The 22315-nt window shown below is 35.0% G+C and overlaps 2 protein-coding genes and 1 pseudogene across 3 annotated transcripts in view; 1 reads left to right on the plus strand and 2 right to left on the minus strand.

Moving 5' to 3' along the window:
* LOC117994912 (agrin-like) overlaps positions 1-22315 on the minus strand; it is a 253633-nt gene that overhangs the window by 136524 nt on the left and 94794 nt on the right. The window lies entirely within an intron of this gene.
* The window catches only part of LOC117994923 (luciferin 4-monooxygenase-like), a 221794-nt gene that overhangs the window by 111459 nt on the left and 88020 nt on the right, over positions 1-22315 (plus strand). The gene's annotated exons all lie outside the window — the stretch shown is intronic.
* LOC138403369 (uncharacterized) lies at positions 8693-12344 on the minus strand (annotated as a pseudogene).

The following is a 22315-nucleotide window of genomic DNA, read 5'->3' on the forward strand; positions in this document are numbered from 1 at the left end:
TCGTTACAGTGTGATTGAAAGAAAAACCAACAATGAACAAACACACAATAACAATAGTAGTGATTTCTCATAAACTTCCTAAACACACAGTTAATATCCATAACGAGCATTTGCAGTAGTAAATCTTCATGTTTATGTTAAAAATTTTCGTATCTGTTACTAATAGCTACTAGCAACACACACATTTTCCCACACATAAGAAAAAGGTCAACCGATGATTAAGTAATAAAACTGAAACGACATACATTTCTTTTCATATGCTAATTTAAATAGAATAAAATATTATCACGCTATAGGATTCAATCCGTTCTGAATAGTGAGGTATTGTCATGCCCCCGGAAATGTGTAGGTGTAGACAAGCATCACCAACTAACATAAGAAAAGAATGTCGACTTACCTGCAAGCGATTTACAATTCAAAGCGAATGGAATCTCTGAAAGCGAAAAATTACCAATTTCTTGGAATATACAACCCATAAATGTTCGACCTAAAAGGTTAAACAAGTATATTATTATAGAGAGTCTTTAAGATTGGGATCAATGATATGAATACGTAAAAAATCGCTTGAGATTACTTAATCCTAATCATCCATTAGTATGGATAGTTCCACACTTTCCATACTTAATATAATAAATGCAAACGTGTAGGTATCAATCTGCTAGCCATCTCACCTAACAGGTCTAACGGGTCATCTGTTTAACCATTTTGACAAAATTTGGTACAAAGATAGCTTGCATCCCGGGCACGGTTACTTTTTGTTTCGGAAAATCAAAGAGATTCCACGGGATTTTTAAAAACATAATATATCCACGTGTTCGAAATTTTCGAATTACTTAGTGGGAATCCTTTCTTTACTACTGCGATAGATTATAAAATTATTCGACAGTGCGGATTTAAAAATTCAGCAAAGACTGTCAGTTTATTAGTTTTCGTTTTCAACGTTGCTTGCCATAATTATTTTAATTTAAAAAAATCTTTTTGGAACAATTTTTTAAATTAAAATAAAAACAATGAAAAACTAAAATATAGTAGGTACAGTAGCTACATTAATAGAAACAAGATGTCATAGAAAATAGCGTACAGCTACGTATTTCGATTATATTTTTTTCTATTCAATGTAGGACGTAGGTCCACTTTATGACGCGAGCACCCTGGGCCGTAACACAGTTTTACGATCACCGCATCCCCTTCTTTCTGCCATTTTGTTTGAAAGTAAGCGGTTGAAGGAACCCCGTGTAATGGGCGAATGCCTAATTTTCAACAAAAGTCTCCAGTATTGTTAACTGCTCTTAGAAAGTTTTTATGTCTTAATAAAAATGTTCTGGAATGACAATGAATGGTAATTTCATTAAATTTACGAATAATTTTGGATGTTTTCAGTTTGACATTTTCCTGAGAACGTACTTTGAGGTTTGAAGTTAGATCTTTGTTTTATATTTATAAAATATATCTGACTATTATCAATACTAATATGGGTATTATAATTAATGCGAAAGTGTCTGTCTGTCCTTCTGTTACATTTTTACGGCCTATCCGAAATATCGTACGAAGATAGCAAGCAAGCATCCCGGATGTCCGGTTGGATAAAAAGTAGCTTGTGTTAGTCATCATAAGCTACTTTTTATCCTGGAAATTCACAAAGTTCCCACGAGACTAGTAAGAAAATTAAATCCACGCAGACAAAGTAGCGGGCATCATCTACGTTACTTTTTCAAACCCTTTTTCTTTTTCGAACTTGGTTGACAAACTGTCGTGGGTCTTAAAGGAGGAACTGACTGACTGACGTATCAACGTACAGCTCAAATCGTTAAGTCTAGAACATTTTCCACGAAGGTCCTTTCGAAATCGTACCTATGCTCCCAATGAGGAGGGATTTTGAAAAAATTCTACACCCATGCAGACGAATAAGTCGCAGGCATCAGCTTGTTCACGAAAAAATATATATAACAAAATAACTCCTCTTTAATATTGCTTTCTAATGCTTATTAATTTCTAATTTATAGCCTCGATAGCTCAACGGTTAAAGGAGCGGACTAAAAACTGAAAGGTGGCCGGTTCGAATCCCACCCGTTGCACTATTGTCGTACCTACTCCTAGCACAAGCTTTACGCTTAGTTGGAGGGGAAAAGGGAATATTAGTCAGCAATTAACTTGGCTTTAAAAAAAAATGATGTTAAGAAAACAAAACCCCTTTACGATTCATTCAAAATTTTAAGCTGCTTACAATTTAATCCTCTTTTGTTTTTTCTATAAAAATAAAATGGGCATACTTAGTCCTGATTCAGTCTTAAAGATTCTTGATAAAATAAATTTCAGGTTGATTTTATAGATTTAGGAAAATGTTGAAGTGGCAATAGGCGTGGTACATACAGTGGCGTGCACAGGGTTTGAAGCCAGGGTAGGCATTAGTTAGGTAGGAACCTGTTTACTTTTTTTTATTTTTTTTTATTTGTTTTTTGCAATACTTTACTGGCAGGTAATAATGTAAAATTTGCATTGAGCTATTACAACTGGGGTAAGCAGTGCATTTATGCCTCTATGACCTGCACGCCACTAGGTACATACCTACTTGTAGTTCGAAGATCTGATAGACGTTACGATCCCAAGGTGCTATCTAATCGCAACATTACACGGGAAATCGCAGTGTTACAGAAATCAAGGGAGCAGCAGAATGAGGGAACTGCTGTATACAAGTGGCAAAATGAGGCGGAATAATATTGCAGTGGACATCGATGACGATAAAGGAGAATAAAAGCTACGAATTATGTATGTACTAGAGAGCATAATATTGTAGCATAATATGAAGTTAACTATAAAGCTAACTATAAAGTTATGACCTGTTTCCTCTGTAGAACCTTTAATAACAATAACACACCAAGAAAGCTTTAAAAGAAAAATACTAAAGCACGATATAACGGGCAGATATGACACACATTCTCGATAGGGATGACACAACACTTTTAACACGTGCTCGGTAACCGCAGTGAGCGTCGTAAACTTAGTTATTGGACGTAAACCTTTGTTAGGAATTTCCCATTGCGTTACAGGGCGGTATGAACACAAATAAAACTAATTTTACACCAATATGACAAGGAAATATTTACAAACATAAATATTTGACCATCTATAAGTACGCCACAGGTCGACATGGCAATCGGGGAGGGAACGCCCCGCACACACAAACAGCCCCCGCGAAGCCGGTACGGGTGAGCGCCGATGACGTGCGGGTGTGCGGGCGTCCCCGCCTGCCTCATACCCCGATTGTCATGTCAACCTGTCGCGGACTCTGGCTTTTTGTGTTCCATGGACTTCTGCAAAGTTACGTCTGCTTTTATTGCTATTATGTTCTTTAAAGTACCTTGACGCTAGAATGCAATATTAATGTTTAGTAATCTAATCTATCCATCAGTCAGTCACACTTAAATTACTGTCTACTCTATTTAAACTATGTTCAAGTTGACAAAACGTCATAAGTACCGAGTATCAAATTAAATGACCACCCATTTTAGTAATCTTTGCCTGTCCACATTAAGATTTTTCCGGACTAAATAATCATTTTGAAACAGTCGTAATTTTGGTTAATTTCTCGGGAACAATCATAGGAACAATAGACAAAAGAATTACAAGCCTTAAAATCTTAAGGTGGATCATTACAATGATTATTCATACACATGGGTAATTGCTTCTCAAAACTTTACTACACCTTGAGGCAGTCTCGAAGTTTTACCGAAAAAAAGATTCCGACGAATTGAGAACCTCCTCCTTTTTTTGAAGTCGGTTAAAAAGCAATATCTATGGAGAAAAAACTGCACGCAGCCACAAAATCCGTAGGAGGTGCAAAAATTGAAAAATGTGAGAAATGATTATCATAATTAAGAATGTAAAAAAACCGGCCAAGTGCGAGTCAGGCTCGCGCAACGAGGGTTCCGTACTACAGTCGTATTTTTTTGACATTTTACACGATAATTCAAAAACTATGATGCATAAAAATAAATAAAAATCTGTTTTAAAATGCACAGGTGAAGCCCTTTCATATGATATCAAATTTTTAGTTCATGACCACAATTTTTGTTTTGTGATATAACCACAAATTCACGGTTTTCGGATTTTTCCCGTAATGTCTGCTATGAGACCTACCTACCTGCGAAATTTCATGATTCTAGGTCAACGGGAAGTACCCTGTAAGTTTCTTGATAAACCGACATACTGACAGACAGACAACAAAGTGATCCTGTAAGGATTCCGTTTTTCTTTTGAGGAACTCTAAAAACTTTGGTAACTTGACTTTTGAATTTGAGTCAATATTCACTATAATATTAAGTCACTCTTGAGTCTTCTTGATAGAGTGGTCAACCACTATAATATAATACTAATTGTAACTCTATGCATCAATGCATAGAGTGAGAATTAGTATTATAACTAAGTGGGTCGATATAACTCGATGCATTGTATTTTGTTATGCTTTAGCACGCTTTGTTCTAAATGCCACTTATATTTGAACGTAGATTTGCGGTAGAGTTTACACAGAGTTACCGTTATCTTACTGTGTAACCCGTAAGTGCGTTACAACGTGGTCCCGACAATGTTAAACGTATAAACTATCAACCAAGTGGTCACTATAAAACGTACTCGTATAAGTAAGTAACTCACAATCGATTTCGTCTTTAGAAAAAAGTTGGTTGTAGATAATATGCATTAGGTAAGTGTTACCGCCTACTGGGCCTACTGGCGGCCACTGAACACAACAACTAGTCAGTAGCCACCAGTCGCAGTCAGAGGTGACTAGATGCGGCATCCAGTTGCAGCTACTAAGTGGCTAGAATCCATCGCCCATTTTCGGATTGACAAGAATGGATGAGCGGATGGTGGGGAGAAGCCGGCAACTGTAGTCGTATGTAGATGGTAGACGAACAACAAAACTCGGCTACAAGTAGCCAGCGCTGATTACTACCGCGCCGCTGCTAAACAAAATAACTGATGCCCACGACTTCGTCTGCATGGAGTTAGGATATTAAAAATCCCGTGGAAACTCTTTGATTTACCGGAATGAAAAGTAACCTATGTCACTCTCCAGGTCTTTATCTATATACCCATACAAAAAATCTCGTTGATCCCTTGCGCTGCTGTGACGTGATTGAAGGACAAACCACCAATCCAGTAAACCAACAAACAAACACTTTCGCGTTTATAATATAGGTACTATAATATGTATGAAAAATATCGTTTGCAACTTGAGGCGGCTAAAAGTGGATTTGCTGTGGCCACTGGGCACCACTAGTGGCCCAGTGGGCGGCAGCAATGAGATTTGAATCAACCAATGGCTCGTTTGATAAGAAAAAAATTAGCTAACTTTTAGCTAACTTCAATATTTCCTTCTATGTTAGTAATTTCGAAAGTAGGTACTTATTTACTATAAAATATGTGGGAACTTGAAGATATACACTTTGTTGGAAGCGGGGTTTCATAAAACTGAATTATGGCTATAACCTTAACTTGGTCTTGAGGACCGTCATAAAATAACATCTTGGGTGCTCACAGGACACGTGGGGATGACTGCGGTTAAATTTTATTGAAACGCACCCGAATACAATGGAGGATATGTAAATTGTCCAAACAATAAGAGTTTATTTTGACACAGACAGAATTTAGTACTTGGAACTGTGAATTACATTGACTATGTGTAAGGATGCCGGCTTGTTTATGAGGAATTCTTCTGGAATAGGCTTTTGAGTGATTTCAAAAGTATATATTGTTCACGACAAATTGTTAAGGGACAGGTTCTTAACTTGTAAATAGAATATTGAAAGCAAAATTCTTTAGAATTGTTTTAAATAAGGTTTTCATTTTCATACCTAATATTTTTTAACAACTTACTTTGGCTTTTGACTATAATTTGTTTGGCTATTTTGTTGGTACCGATAGCTATTGAGAAAAACAACTAATTCTCCTAGAGTCCACCACAATCCCTATCCATTGAACTTAGTAATTTATCTATCCATACACTTACTAACTCACACACGTTTGGTTGATATCGCTAATGATAATATTGTTAAGGAAGAGCGGTGTCTTCTGACACAGGAGTAGTTCGCCTACTCCTAAAAGAAGACTCCAAACTCCTACAGCTACAGTAAACTTAAGTTATTTGAAATTAATCAATTTTTGGTGTTGTAAAATGGTGTTATAAAAAAATGTAAATTGAAAAAAAAAAAAGTAAAATTTAAAGGAAAAAGTAAAGCAATTAATATATTTATTTATTTATTTATTTATTAAATTAAATTAACTAACGGCTACTTACACTAATACATTTAAAAAAAAAAAAAACTTAATTCTGAAAATATTACTTACTAAGTGCAGTCGCCAATTATAAGTTAATACAACATTTACAAACATATGTGACAAAATAAAAAACAAACATCAATAAGATTAAAGATAATACTTCCTACTCAAGACTTCCAATATGCAAAGATCTTTTCCCGAAACTTATATAAAGAGTCAGAATTAATGTCAATGACAGAGCTGTGGTGGTTAAGAGTTTTACATAATCTAGAGACAGGTATATATATAAATATAATATAAATATACAAGTAAATAGTATAGTAAGTAATTTTCTGTAAACTTTTTTTTAAATACACATACGAACGTAGGTATAGAAGACTGAAACTGTTAAGCTTTCTATCAGCAACTGTAGAAAACAAAAATACGAAAGTGTCTCTATAGTAGTTTGATAATATATTACGGAATACATACATTTACTGCCTGAAAGCTTTTGTCTAATGTAGATTGTAGAGCTATTCGCAATATCCAGTTCTTGTTCATGTTCTTGTTGCACTAGTTTATGTCAAAGTTATAGATTTGAATAACTCTTAATAAATCGGAGTGCATTGACAGAGAAGCTTTCTTGTTATTTTGTATTTTCTAGTAGATTTTACGGCATTCTGGACTACATTTTTTCAGCTTCGGATCGAAGTAATCCACAAGTACTGCTTTATTTTAAATTTTTATTTTATTAAAACTTATTAATTAGAGGATACGTTGTTCAATAATATATTATATTAAATCTTTATGGTGGTAGGTAATTATTTCTTGGGCATAGGTAGGTACCTACTTGATGTAAGATTTTTCTCAGCAAATAAAAAATTATGTTTAAAGATAATGTAATTGGTTAACCTTTGGTTAACCCGTACAATATAAAATTGAAATAAATCGCTTAAATTATCATTTGTGTATAGTAGGCGTCAGCATTTTCCATATCCGGCAAACTAGCCTACTTATTTAGTGTTGTTTCTGAAAATCAATTTACAAAATTGGCTATTAAATTATAATCAATTTATCATGTCATATTGTGGTGATTTGTATGATAAATTTTATGATAACATTATGCTCTATGTTAATTTAATATTATTACTTAAATATTTATTACGATATTTATATGTAGCGAACGATATACCAATATAAATCTACACCTACCTGATTGGTATAATAGTTTCGATAAAAACTGTTAGTATAAATTATAGGGTAGGTATAAAGAAAAAGGTTGCAGCACTTAATGCAAAAAAAAGCTAAAGATTTCTATGTAATTTAATAAAATTTCGAGATTTATGGGAGGTACATTTATATGCACAACAGCTGTTTTAATGATTTTATGGAATGTCTCGAATATTTACCGCTATGTCTCGATTACCGAAAATCGTTGTGAAGGCGACACTCGGCGCCTAAGGCTGTGCGGTCCCGTGCATTTTCTGCATCCCACGCACGGCGGCTTATCTACCGTGTTCTCACACAGAAATTTACACGTGCTTGCAAGTACCGGCGGCACGTAACTAGGGATGAGCTATATTTATCGATATTGGTTTAATATCTAAATGTAAGGAAATATATTTAATGTTCTACATAAAAGAAAACTATTTTTACAAATCACAGAGTTCATAAAATATTCATTATAATAAAATTAAGCAGTTAGTATTAATATTTTTTCTTAATTTATACTGAGTAATTTTTAATAAATTCTCATAAAACTATGATGTCTATTTAATAGCACATAACTTACAGTTGATCATAGTTTTCTATCAAAACACTAGCATAGCATGCCTGAAAAGTAATAATATCGATATTACAAAATAATTATAATATCGAAATACCGATATTAAGTATCGATATCAATATCGACAATGATTAATATGTTTTTGTTTTTTGTTTTTTTTTAATAAAAATATTAGCCATGTTAAATGACTAATATTAACCATTTCCTCTCCAACTAAGCGTCAGGCTTGTGCTAGGAGTAGGTACGACAATAGTGCAACGGGCGGGGTTTGAACCGTCGACCTTTCGGTTTTCAGTCCACTCCTTTACCGGTTGAGCTATTGAGGCTCTTAAATATCGCTCATTCCTACTCGTAACAAAGCAGTCGTCGCATTGTATCTGCTACCAGCAGCCTCCGCGAGTTGTCCCGCCTCGAGTACCGCTCCGTACCGACGAGACCCGCGGGAAGTGGGCGACCTGCCGCAACCGGCGCATTTTATAACCTTTTTATTCCATTGTCACTCGGCCGAAGCTACGCAACCGAGGGAAAAATAAATTTTGTTTCTTATCTAAATGTCAAATCGTTCGCTTTCGATCGAATCAGTTTCCAAATAGTTTTAATAAATCTCCTTTTACGGCGTACGGAGCGCGGAGAGCGATATCTACAGACGCATTATAGATTCATGCTGCGAGTTATCGGGTTTTTATTCTGTTGTGACCGGTGCGACTGTTACGGGCAACAATGGCTTTAATTGAAAGAGTGTCAATAAATTTGTCGCGCGGAGTCCTGGGACGTCGCCGGTGGTCCCGATAAACTCTACGAACCCGCAGCGCTGCGACGCATTGCGAAGGATCAAACCCTTGTTTCGGTTGAAAAGCGTTTGTTTTTATCTAATGCCGCCCTTGTCTTCATTATTATAAATCTTCCGAATTGTTTCTTTATCAAATAATCGACACGCTATCTTGTCTTATTTAATACTGGCTGGGAGATTAAAGATAGGGTTGCTCTTGTGAGATTACTTGTATAAAAACCTAGCTGATCCACCTGGGCTACGCTCGGATGGAATTTAGAAAATCAGCGTGGGGGTGGAATATCCAAAAATCCTGAACATGTTTCAGTTTTCTTCATTTGTAACCCGCAACCCAAATACCAACTCTCATGGAAAAAACTTGAAAACTACGGACTTTCATAGAAACTTTAATCCCCTATTTAACCCCCTTGGGAGTAGAATTTTCGAAAGTCGTGAAATAATATTTTATTTTTTATTTCTTACCGAATGCCTAAATACCAATTTTCGTCTATGCAAGTTTAAAAATGACGGACTTTTATACAAACTTCCATTGTCTATTTAATTCCATTAGGGGTTGAAGTTCCATGAATCCTTTCTCAGTGGATGTCTACGTTATAAAAGGAACCTACTGCCAAAATTTCATGTTCATAGCCCCAGTGGTATAGGCTGTGCGTTGATAGATCAGTTTGTCAGTCAGGACAAGACTTTTTATATATATAGACTACATTATAAGCCTAAACATACCTAAATAACAATGTTTACACACAGGTAGTCTATAAGAAGCTATCTCTGTCGGCTTTGGTAATTTACAAATGTTGTTCAATTTTATATTTGTTTTCTCACGATACAACTCCGCCCACGAGTCGCTTCTACGAACAGTTTTTGACCAAGGAGGGGAATTTTGTATTCATAATTATAGTCGTTACAATGATACATGAAAATGTTAACATCGTGGATATGACATACAATAAAATACACGATTGAACCATGATCACTAATGTGCAAAGGTCTATTACCGTTATTAAAGGTAAAAGAGCTATCTCTAATTTAGAGAGGTTGAAGATATGAAAAAAATGATGGAATATATTTTAGAGCCTAGCCTACCCTGTGCCTAATACAAAGGAATACTGCTGAATTCTCTGAAGCTAAAAAGAACCCGTAATACCTATGTAAAAAATAACATAGTCTTTGTTATTTTGTTTTTAGGTAAGTACCAACAATCCGAAAAAAATCAGGTGTGAGCCGAGCCGACAATCGGTTGATCATGATTATGGTGATGATGACCTACAATAAAAAACCAAAAACACACTAGATTATTTATTAATAAAAATTCTGACAAAACTAGCCAATGATTGCCTTATCCATAAAAGAATCGCCTTTAATATTTAATGGCTTTACAACTGCGGTCCACGTTTGGGCCCAACAATTCACACCCGATAATCATCTTTTAGATAAAACGCGCGCCTCTAGAATAGCACCGTGAAATCAAAGAACTATGCCTCAATTAATTAAGGCTCGTATCTATATGCTTTTGAGTTTTAATTCGTACAACAAATGGCGAAGTTAATATATTTACCTGTTCGTATTATGGTATTTGTTGTCCTTGACATCGTCACAGGATGAAGCCAAGAGCAAATAAGCTGTCTAAAAGAAATCATGAAGCTTAAAAGAGAAAAGGGCCACCCATACGTCTCAGGCTACCTTAAGCTGATAAATATCATTCTATGTTGCTATTATAAGTAACTTATGAATTAAGATGACTTTCTAAGAATCCCAATATTAGTCTTGCCTTATGTTACACGTATCAAAAGCTGTAATTTAGGTCATGTTTTATTCAATAGCGAGAAAATTGGAAAGAAACTGAGATCAAAAGTACAAAGTTTGAAACCAAGCAATACCTATTTTACTCGTATAAGTCTCGTATACACATGGCCAAGTAATGAACAGACCATATAACTGTGTACCTACACTTAGGCAATTAAGGGCTAAAAGTGAAAACAAACACAACGAGTAAATGTTTTCATTTCAATCAAAGCTTTTTTTATCTGTTCTGTACATAGACAAATAAGTTCCGTATTTGGAACGTCATGCAAACAAGGGTGAATGGGTGAACGTTTCACTTTGAAACATTACTATATTTGACCCAAACCCAAAATTAAAAAAAAAAATTACTGATGAATAATAATAATAATATATTTGACCCAAACCCAAAATTAAAAAAAAAAATTACTGATGAATAATAATAATTAAATGCGAATGTGTTGATGTCTGTCTGCCTGCCTATCGGCTGGTTATTATTTCACCTGCTAAACCTATCTTATCTCAAGTACAGAAATAGCTTGAAATTGATAAGATTCTTTATATATCCCAGGAACTAATGATTTTAGTAATAGGTAGGTACTGGTGTTTCCGTCACAACTTACTTAGGTTTAGTCCAATTTCATTGCTAAGAACAGTCGTGGGAAAAGCTAGTTTTTTCATAGATACGGGCAAGAGTGACCGGTTATTTAATACTAGCTTATGGCTGCGACGTTGTCTGTGTGGACTACACAAATTTTAAACCCCTATTTCACCCTCTTAGGGGTTGAATTTTCAAAAATCCTTTCTTAGCGGACGTCTACGTCATAATAGCTATCTGCATGCCAAATTTCAGCCCAATCCGTTCAATAGTTTGAGCTGTGCATTGATAGATCAGTCAGTCACCATTTCCTTTTATATTTAGACGAAGACAAAAAATGTGCGCGCAAATCTGCGAATTCACTTTAACTGTGAAGAATTTGAACCAGTCGAGAGTAAATGATTATATCAACTGTTATGAAAACTCCATGCATGAGCCTGAAGGATATTAAACCAGTTTTAGCTAACTTTACCTTTTATCAAAGTTTTCACCCTCCGCACGCGTTCGACACTTAAAAGAACTGGATCAATCAGCAATTTCAAAGGTGACGATAGCCTTTCACCGAACAATATTGCCGGCCGTCCCTTGACTGTGGAACAGACATTCTTCCACTGCCCACCTTCAGCCAATAACGAAGCGCGGCTAGACGAATTGTTCGTCCTTGTTTCAACATTTAACAAATCACTCAAAGCACTAGCATCACCCTTTAGAACTCTCCTGACATACACTTTAAATATACTTCTCTTGGACTTTTCCACACCTCGCTTTCTACTTTGCAAGCTTGATATTTTCGCGGTAAAAATAAATTTGGATGCAAGCACGACACGCTTCAGAGAGTTAACATTTTTAAATACAGTACTATTATAACACGTTGATAGCAAATTGTTTTCGGCTCTGATAACCGTGTTCCTCTTTTTCACATTTCCTTTCATAGAAAACTCAGCGGCAGTGAAACATATTAAAACACAAGTTCCTACAATAAAAATCCGAGTGAAATCTGTTATCATTTTTGTTCTGTTGAATTGTACGTTTTATTTTGCACTTTGAGGAAAAAAGTCATAATTTAAAAAAGTTATAACAACTTATTCTTTCGATGCTAAGATCGATAAATATAATTGATTTGCAGTTTCATAGAGTTGATCCATAAAGAGGCGGCGCGCGCGCACGTTGCCGTACGAAACGTAACTGGAGGCTTTATCGTGTGACTGCAAGCCACAGCCTGTTTCTGTTGTGTTAATCTATAAGCTTTACTACAGCCTGCGTAAACACTTAACAAAACAAACATGATTGCGGATTTGTCTTCATTTTCTTTACGCTGATACTTTAAAGACTTGTACGGTATTTTAATTATACTACACATGCACCCGTGAGTCGTTATTCTACATTGTGCATGTATTTAATACTAGGTACATAGTTACTTTCTTTTTCTTCACTTTTTATATTACGATTTAATAAGATCTCTATTGAAATGATTTTGGTCTGTTAAAATCGTAATTTGGTAGTTTCTAAGATTATGTAACATCCCCTTTATAGGTATCTATAGGTATAATGAGAGGTATGACTGGTTTGGTTGTTTGTAATCGATAAATTACTGTGAAACTACTAAACTGATTTTTATAATTCTCTCACCATTTAGAGAGCAATTTTAGCCAAAAGTAACATACACTGTATTAGGTATATTTGGTCTACTAAATTTCACCCGAGCAAAGCCGGGTGGATCAGGAATTATCCAATGAAAACCAAATATTTTTAATTAGGATCCATATTATGTACTTATATTCTTCAAAATTTATCTAATACTATAGAAAAGCAATATTAGTATTATATAGTATATACCTACCTAATATTATTATCCTCAGAATCTCTCTTTAGAACTATCAGTATAATATAACTTTAGTTAAAACACAAAAATCTCATGCATATTATTTTTGCTTTTATTTCAAAAATATTTTCAACACACAGAAAATAGTAGTTTATTAATTATAACACTCCGAATACACATAGATATAAGGTTCACTAGTAAACATAAATGTGAAGATATTATGCAAATCTGTTATGCGTAAAATGTACTTAGGGAATAAATGATGGTATTGGAAAACTCTGTATGACAAGCATTACAACGAGTTCTATATAATTTAGTGGTAAATTATCTGTCACGCATAGCCAATGTGAGAAAATATCCCAGCCGTCGTCAGTTTATTGAGGGATCAATAAAAACTGTGACGACCTTTAATTATAAAGACATTGTTTAACGTAGGTTTAATATTATGAGTAGGTACTTTGGTATTTTACGAGTGTAATAAATATTTGCTTGTTAACCGTCTCATTATTACAGTGTAAACTCTACACTTGCAAATATTAACACATAAGACTTTAATTTATACTTAGTACCTACCAATAAGAAAATGAAAGAGATATTTGCAGTTGAGGAATGGTATGGATGGATAGTATGGAACTATCCATCCATACTAATGTCTGTCTTCTAGCTTTTCACGGCCCAACATTTTGACCGATTTTGATGAAATTTGCTAAAGAGTTCCCATGGGAATTTTAAAAACTTAAATCCACGCGTACGAATTCGCGGGCATCAACTAGCACAATATAATTTAAGAATTATTCAGATTAAAGATACTTTCTTTGATCAAATATGAGTAGGTACCTACATATTATGTGAATGAACGACTTGATGAAATCAAAGAAAATGGTCGCCAGTCTAACTTAACTTTTTAATATTATTATTTTTATAGATTTGTAACTATGGCAAGTAATTCAAAGAAATTAGTCCTCATTAAATTATTTATTATCATAAAAATATGTATTACTATCAATAAAGTGCCAATAAAGAAACACTTATAGCAAAACTGGTTTTAAAGCCGTGGGCGAGATCTTAACGTAAATATAAGATAAGCCAACCTTGCTAGCATTATGGATTTAGAAACTTTATCAGCAGTCTTGATCAAGGATTGACGAAGTGGTTAAGGTGGAAACTAGAATTTGTAGTATTTCTTCGCAATTCAAGGGCAGGTTATGGAATTTTATTGGACAAAGTGCCAGCGCATGCCAGAACTTCGTTATTTTATAAAAGCTGAAAGTTTATCTGCGTATTGTAAACTTTAGACTTTAAGGGCGTCTGGCAGGGGTTGCCACGATACTAAATGTACTATACTACCTGAATCGTAAAGTACATCTCCTGAGGATGCGCCGGTGTCGGGGCGAAACGTGCGTCGAGTGTGTTTTGGGATTTCTGTGGTGCTGCGTGGTGGTGGTGCGTATTGCTTGCTTGGTGGCTGGCTTTTCGTGCATGTTTACCAGTGGGAGGGTGGGCGGCGCATATCGCATGGTGCATGTTGCACTATACAGATTTGATTTGTTTCAGCGGATTAGGTATAGCAAATTTAGCTTTTGATTCATTGTAAGTATTAGTGTACCTAGAGAAGATTTCTTAATATCAAACCAACCACAAAATTTGGATTCATTGCTAGATTGTGCTAAATTAAGGCTTTAGCCTTATTTTACACTTTTCTTCGCCAAAATGCTATGCGGTTTTCTTACAGGAAATAAAGCCTCACAAACGCATCACTTTAAAGGGCGGAATAAAATCTGAAGAGTTTCAATTCCAACCTTTCAACTATTCCTGGCATAAACTTTACGCTCACTGAAGAAAAAAGGGCTCGCTTTAAAAAGTAAGTTTTGTATAATATATCAGAAACCCACTGTGACTTAAGCAACTTTGAAAGTAAACTTTAACAACAATAAATGTACGACAGCGTAAATCTGACATTTAGTATCATTTATTATCACTGACCTATATTAATACAAGTACGCTGGGCTTGCAATTGGCGAGCTGTTTTGAAGCAACTTGATTTTTGACATTTAAACGCTGATAGCAGCAGTGAACGTCATGTGTGAACTAAATGTTACTGATGAGATATCTGTCAACATAATCTCAACACAAAGATCATTTGACGCTGTCAATTTTAATTCCCGGCACGCTTTGTGGCGCGCTTCGAATCGGCGCAAAAAATAACTGTCATTTTGTATGGCACACCTCTTCCAGCGTACTTGCAGATGTCCATTTCACGTCACGATTTGACATCTTCATTACATTACAATTTTGGAAAATAAGAAAACTCTAATGTTACCTTTTTAACTTGAAAAACACTTAAAGTCCTGACCATTGCAATATAACAGGAAATGTAGGTAGCCTAACGCTCCCCTCGAGGTGTCTCTCGTGGCGCATGTATTCGCGTAGCGTAGGCGAACGAGTCCACCGATACATTAACTTAGGCAATAACATTGACAGTTCCACTGCAAGGCCGAGCCCGTGCCATCTCCGCCAATAAACAAGCCACACGAATAGGCGACAAATAGGACTTTATTACTGGCATACTTTTACGACGCAATATATTTACGCAAAAAAATCCGTAACACTGATTTTGATGATTATTGCCGTCTATAAAGAGGCATAATTTATTGCATTGAGGATTCTAAAACATAAATTTCATCAATATTAATAGTCAAAAAGTTTTAAAAAAAGCTGCTTTTGTCGTTCCGTTTTAAACTTCCTTTTGGAATCGTATAAGATTATTTACTTACCTATCATTATTTTATGGTAATTAATAGTTTTGGTTTTGACAAAATTTTATTGAAAATTTTTAAAGATGAGCCGTATTTTTGACATGACAGTTGACCTATAGAGTTAAAACGGCGCGTGATAAGGCATTTTGTACGGACTATACACTTTTTTATTTGTCGAAGTAAGATACTTTAACATAATTAATGTAAATGCTGATAATTAATTAAGTAAACTTAAACTAAAGCTGCGACGGTTCAAAGACTACAACAATACTTTACTTTTATTTCCTTATCTATTGTCTTCAATTTCAATTAGAAAACTAGTTCTGTAGAATCGTCTTGTTTTCTAAGTATCTCTACAATACTGAAACCACAATCTTCGACCGACCGTCTAGGGTCGCCCATGTAGAGACGGGAATTAAATTGAAACATCTCTTTTATTACAACCATACTATTACTAATATTATTTGACTATTAATATTATATATGCATCTCTCTGTCTGTCTATCTGACTGTCTGCTAGCTTTTCACAGCCATCCGTTCAACCGATTTTAACAAAATTTGGTACAGAGATAGCTTGCATCCCAGGAAAGGCTACTTTTTATCCCGGAAAATCAAAAATTCAAGAAGTCGTGGGCATCATCTAGTTTGAAATAAAACAATGTAGATTACGTAACAAATATCTTTCAGTGAAATCCTAAAAATTACGACTATCTATCGGTTGTAGAATTTGATTAATATTATCCTATTGGTTAGGTATTATAAAAAATATGAGGTTGTTACGCAGGCAGAGTCAGGCCGCAACGCTAGACGTGCCTGCTTAATGCGTTCCCACGGTCGCCGCGAAAACCAACACCTGCTGACGCGGCAGAAATCGCTAGCACCGTGCGATAGGACTGCGGACCGACACATCACATTTAGCTATAGAAGCCTCCGCCACAAATAGGCGGAGCAATTAGGATAATTTTATATAATAGTTAATATAATATGTAAATTTTTAGTAATAAAATTAGGTTAAGGAAATGCTCTTTCCTTTCGCAACCCTTGCAGTCGCCCCTTATATAACTAGGTAAGACATGCTTTTTTCTTTATTGAATAAATAACGATGTCATGAAGTCATTTTTGTTTATTAATACCTATAAAGCCGTCAAAGTAATGTATTTTTTTCTCATCTACATTTTCATCAACTGGCTTTATCTTCTAGCTTCGTTTGATTTTTTTATTTGTCTTATAGTTATCTTTTCTTTTAACTTCTTTTTGGTTATGTTTTACTGTGAATCATATCAACAAACTTACGCTTAGCTATTTAACTAAGGTTTGGTTACATAAGACGGGACTACTTGAGATGGCTCACATTTATGTTAAGAGGTTCATATATTGTATTTGTAACCCGTCCAATATGTACCTATAGTACGCGTAAGTTCGAGATGCCAATCGGGGAGGGAACGCCCCGCACATCCCCCGCGCTAACCCGATGCTGGCGAGCGTGGGTGACGTGCGGGTGTGCGGGGCGTCCCAGCGCCTCATACCCCGATTGCCATCTCGACCTGTCGCGGACTATACTTATAATAGGATAGAGAGATATTTCAAATTGTGTCATTTGACTAGATGCAAAATAATTTGCCATAGATACCGCCGGTTGCCATAAGTTCAGGCAGTCGCCGTCTTCGGGGACACATTACCGAAAAAGAACGCTTTTAACGTCGCCACTACCTTCGCTTGGATGACTAGCCATTACGAAAATCCCTATGGATTAGATGACATTTTCGTTTAACAATGCCGATAAAATTTGGTGTTTGTCACCTTTATATTTTATTTCATGAAATTCCTTGTTTAACTATGTTAATAATAATAATATATACCTGGGTAAAAATAAGTTATTGTCAGCAAATTCCTTTAGTCGCAATTTTTTAAAGGCTCTTCTCAGTGGAACAGAATTTGCCTTCAAAGAAGGGAATCATGACACGACTTCCTAGTTCCCATTATTTAAGTTATAATTCGAAAAAAATCAATGGCAGATTTTGCGTTTGCTTGATTTTAGGTGCTATCATTGTTATTAATTGCTTATAGATGAATGAGATGACCTCCCGCCAATAGAAAAGTATAATTTCTTATAATTCTTTCTAATTAATTTCTTTCCTTTTATTACAGAAATAGTATGAACTGTAATAATTTAGCTAGATCTACAATTTATGTCAACGGTCAAAATGAAGTGGGTTTTTTTAATTTTTCTTCAGCGTCTATAGGGAGACATTACCAGAAATAACATCGTCGTCAAGGGAACAGCCAGCTAATAGCTATTTCTTACAAATGGACCCGTGAAATGAAAAGATTATCCACGGTCACCTTTAAATAAGACTAGATTATGTCGCGATTCCTTTTGCGAGGCTTGAAAAATCCCGGGAGAGTCTACGTCCATCCCTGGGATGCAAGCTATCTCTGTAACAAATTTCGTCAAAATCGTACCTAAAGTGGACAGACGGACAGAGGACAGGCATTTATTAATAGCTAGATGAGGCCCGCGACTTCGTTTGCGTGGATTTAGGTTTTTAAAAATCCCGTGGGAACTCTTTAATTTTCCGGGGTAAAAAGTAGCATGTGTCCTTCCCCGGGATGTAAGATTGTAAGCTAACTCTGTACCAAATTTCATCAAAATCGATTTAACTGTTGAGCTTTGAAAAGATAGCAGACAGACTCACTTTCGCATTTATAATATTAGTATTGAAAGTATGGAATAGTATGGACTAGTTTGTATCTCTCAGTAAATATTACACTTCTCCTTTGCAACTTTTATAATTGATTTATTTTAAACTGTACCCCATATATAGTTATCTATATTATAACTGTGCCTCAGTATTGTTATCCCAGTGCCAGTACTAATTAATTTGTTTACATAGAAATGTATAGAGTGCACAAAAACATAATTTAAATTTACGCCACAAGGTTTCGTGTTCCACTCTTCATAGTCGAGTAGTTAAAATATTGAATAATCTACAAACAAAATCTATTTCAATTAAAACATTTAATCCATTTTCACAAAATGAAAACAGATTGATTTATTTTTCGATTGCTGAGAGCTTTCATTCGGTTATCAAAAAAATATGTTTTAGGTTTTATCAGCCGCGCTTTTCATTTACACAATTAATGTTTATTTTCAATATGTTTGTTGGTTTTCAATCATTTAAATCATGATAGAATTTCATCCATTCATAACAATGTTTTATGTGGTTATTCAATATAAACTGAAGGTGATACAGATTTGCATTTATTGGCCGATTGAAAGTATGTTATTTAAAAGAACAAAAAGGGTTAAAACCTATAGTCACAGCATATGAGTATAGATATATTTGTCACAGTTCACGATAGTTCTACCTTACCTACCTTACCTTACCTAGCACCTTACCGGCGACGTTTAGGTACCTTGTGACAAAACGTCATAAATATAAAATGTTAGATAGACCATCTTGCACGATGGAACCCTTCGTGTGCAAGTCCGACTCGCACTTGACCGGTTTTTTGTTTTGCTGTTGGTTATACTGGCCTTGACAAAGCCAACCCTTAGGGAGATTTGTAGCAAATAGTAATCTAGCTCTGCGACATCGCTGAAAACATTTTTTTTGGAGAGATGTCCCTTGAGATTTACTGAAAAAAAAACCTTGTAGATTAAAACACAAAAACGTTGTTGATTCTATTTAAAAGTAAAAGGCTACCTAAACATGGTGTTTTTACCAATTTAAAAAATAATAAATAAGGCACTATACTTATACAATAAGTAGTAAATATTAATATAAGACTTGACTAAACATTATTCAAATTGTTGAAGAATGATGTATAGACCAAGATAAAAACCTACCATGGTTAAAATCTTACAAACCGTTTGTCAAATAGTTACAAAGCAATGTCTATAATAGTAATACTGCTTACAAACCTTCCGTTGAAACTTTACAGTGGTCAAGTAAAACGGCAGTAAAACGCAATCTAAAGGAAAACTTTACCCGAGTACATATTAATTAATACTCAGGCAACAGAAAAAGTTTCCAACTAAACTGATTAACGCAAGTTGAATTTAAATAGAATCTGACTTGGTTACATGATCTGGATACAAAAGTGGAACGAAGAAAAGCCATTAAAACTAGCCCGATGTACAAATGCAAATAGAGGAAAAAGTTAAAACGAAAGCTCCACACAGCGTGTATTAAGATTTTAAGTATGTTAATACTCTAAAAAATCTGGTGCATTGTTTCATATTCTACGTCTTCCATAAAAATGGCTTTACAAACACAGAATATTTGGTTTTGTTTTGACTATAGTATTGTTTATGCCTGCCAGCTCGAGCATAATCAATGCGACATAATATTATTATCTTTCTTACAACTTTTGCAATGCTTTGCTGACGAAAAACATCTCGTCATTATGACTACTTTAGCAAGTTTTATATCAACTCTACACAACTGAAAAACAAAACAACAAAAGAAAATCATTAACAATAATTAAACTTTATAGAGGGGTAGTCTAAATGGAAGTTGTAATTTGTATAACGATATTCGCTATCACAAAGCCCAGTAACCATAATAGTTGTATGGAGGTAAACTGTTTTATGTATGCACTTCGCGAGTAAGGCATGTGGTATCCGACGGCGTCAGATCCATACAAATAGCCGAATTATGGCAGCATCGGTACTTTAGAATGAATTTCTCCTAAACCGAGGATTGGCTAGATAGGTCGGCTCATACTTAGCTCGGCTTTGGAATGCAATTCAAGCATAGCTGCAGTGTCGTAGCTGGGGGTTTTCGTATCCAGGGCCACAGACTTCAGGCACATAAAAAAATTAATGTTGACTTGACAGAGTTTTTACCTTTATTTGAGTTTGTTGTGGGCTTCTTCTCAGGTCGTAGGAAAGTTAATTACCAGCTGATAAATAACAATCAAATAGTGTAAAATGGTAAATAGGCACCCAATTTGAATAAAAGGCTTTGGTTGTAATTTTTAAGCAGGTAAAACAAGAGACTTATTTCTGACAATGGAAGAAAACGTCATAAAAGAAAATCTTTTTTGATTTTTGTATATTTTTTGGACTTATCCTACCTACCGGTAGGAAAGGCATTCCGAACCAGTGGTAGATGCATCCGACTATTCGTAAGTACTTGTAAAAGTTTATACGAATAAAAAAGATTTTTTTTTTTTAACCTTTTTTTTTCTTCCTTCTTTTGGCACGCCAGGTTTTTAAGGGAGCAAAATTCGAAACATGCCGCGAGCGCTGATGACCCTAGCTATGACACTAAGCTGCCTCAGACAGCGGTCCATAATTGCATTTTGTGGTCGCGGAACGCTCCAGTTGGAGAGTACACGCGAGATCGAATGGAACGCAAACAAACTTCGGTTTCTTCTAGAAATTTCAATCGGATAAACACGCGGCAAGTTGCTGCGAAATGCTTTCATACCTCCTTGAGCTGAGCAAATACCAGCGCGCCGTGTCTCGCTTAGGTTCGCGTTGATTAGTTGGCAGTGCATACGTCTATGGATTTACTCGTAAGTATATTTTCAATTCCATTAGATAAATGAGAGCTCTCTTCGTGTTTTCGTACCTAACAACAAATATCTAAGTAATTTTCATTACTTATGAGTTATGACTTACGTCGGTAAAATTTAGATAGAAATTTAGATAGAGTAAATCGTCACTCTTTGATTTTCCAGAATAAAAGTAGTAGTAAATGTCACTCTCTAAGTTTTAACAATATCCATGCAAAAAACAACGATTTTAGTTGCTGTGGTGTCGTAATAAAAGAACAAAGCAACATACACACTTTCATATTTATACTTGATTTATAATTGATGATAATATGAGTAGAACCAAAAGTTGAAAACCCTACTTTACCTACCTAAATTGTATTTATAATATCTCCAAACCTTAAAATTCATTAATGTACAAACTTAATTTACAATGTCAGAAAAGCTCATTAATGTTCTTTAAGATAAACTAATTGGTTTGTATTCTTTCATTTGAGCAAAGAATAAAAATCCGTTCGTCTATCGAATAAACTTTAGTATAATAATTGTCCTGAATTTTGTAATTCAGCTCCCAGATAATGCACAGCTCGAAAACTGCAAACGAGACAATTTCTTAATTAAGCAGTTAAACCCTTACTTTATGAAGACGAGTGGATATTGTAAGACATTGCTCTTACATTCGTAAGAAAATGGGGAGTAAAATTACATGAAGAATTTAAGACAGTTAGAGGTTTTAGTCTTCTGAGTACCAATCATGGTTTAAGAATTCCAACGTATAATCGTGTAAAGGAGTATAAAACTCATTAGAATAGATAAAAAGAATTTCACCCGCTCTTGACTTTTAGCAGACTTTTAGCTATTTGAGCTTTAAGAGTTATTTTAAGGAAAGTCATTTCACTTTAAACTGCTCTTTGGAATTTTTATGTACCTACTTATATAAGTTTTTCAGAAAAAATACGATTAGGTATGGCTTAGGTCAACATGGATGTCTTAAAATATAAATAAGTCCAACTTCTGAAGCAAA

This window comes from Maniola hyperantus, chromosome 2, assembly GCF_902806685.2.
Source record: "Maniola hyperantus chromosome 2, iAphHyp1.2, whole genome shotgun sequence".
In the NCBI taxonomy this organism is placed as follows: domain Eukaryota; kingdom Metazoa; phylum Arthropoda; class Insecta; order Lepidoptera; family Nymphalidae; genus Maniola; species Maniola hyperantus.